This window comes from Hypanus sabinus, chromosome 11 (genome assembly GCF_030144855.1).
Source record: "Hypanus sabinus isolate sHypSab1 chromosome 11, sHypSab1.hap1, whole genome shotgun sequence".
In the NCBI taxonomy this organism is placed as follows: domain Eukaryota; kingdom Metazoa; phylum Chordata; class Chondrichthyes; order Myliobatiformes; family Dasyatidae; genus Hypanus; species Hypanus sabinus.
This window is the reverse complement of record NC_082716.1, coordinates 11312-12500: the sequence shown is the minus strand read 5'-3', so window position 1 is coordinate 12500 and position 1189 is coordinate 11312.

The window sequence follows — 1189 nt, the reverse complement described above, 5'->3', positions numbered from 1 at the left end:
GGTCCCCATGCGGACTTCCGCCAGTGGGAATCGGTGGGAAAATCCGTCCGGCCGGACGGACGGACGGGCGAAGTCGCCGTTCGCCCGTAAATGCCGCCGCGCGGCCCGGGTTAACGAAGTGGGGAGGCCCGTACCGCCTGTCGACCACTCCTAGGTGGTCGAGAAAAACGCCTCCCCATATATCTCCGGGAACCCCGCCAATGCCCCCGTACAGAAATTGCATGTGTCAAAGGGGCGGCCGAATCTGACCCCGGCGGCCGGGTCTCTGGAACTCCGGGCCGGCAGCGGCCGGCAAATCCGTCCCGCATCGGGACTTCCGAAGCAGAGTCGGTTAACGAATTGCACGCGGGTAAATGGTTAACCGCAGCCCGGGTCCGGACACCTGGCTCCCACACGACCCGTCTTTGGGGGAGGTGGGTGGGTGGGTGGGCCAGCTACAGCAGCCTCGCGAGGGCTTGGCTGTGGGCTCCCCGGTTGCCGAGCTGCAGTGTGCCGGCACAGACGAGCGCGTTGGCTGGCTGGCTGGCTGGCTGGGTCAGCGTCTTCGCCGGTATTCGCAGAAGGTGCTAGCAGGTCCAGGGGCGAATTAGCCGCGCGCCGCTGCGGGACCGACGTACGCCCAGTTACAAAGACTGGGCGTTTTAGGGTGAGGGTGAGGGTTAGGGTTAGTTAGGGCTAGTGTTAGGGTTAGGGCTGGCGTCAGGGTTAGGGTTAGGGTTAGTGCCAGGGTTAGGGTTAAGGTTTGGCTTGTGCTCCTGGCAGGTCCCCGCGCGCCATAGCTCGGCGGGCTGCCGCGAGGGGGCGTCTTCGGAGGGCCGTGCCGGCCGAGGGGCGGCTCCTCCGTCGGGACTACAGGAGGTCGCACCGCCCATCGCAGTCCTCGGCAGACGTCGGAATTATTCCAAGTCCCGCCGCATTAGGGTTGGTTAACGACTTGTCCCGGCCGGGCTGGTTAACGACTTGTCTCGCCGACGTTGGTTAACGACTTGTCCCGGCAGGGCTGGTTAACGACTTGTCTCGCCGACGTTGGTTAACGATTTGCCAGGGCCCGGTCGGGCAACCCGATTGCCCGCCCGGGGATTGGGTTCGGGCTAGGGTTAGGGTTAGGGTTAGGGTTAGGGTTAGGGTTAGGGTTAGGGTTAGGGTTAGGGTTAGGGTTAGGGTTAGGGTTAGGGTTAGGGTTAGGGTT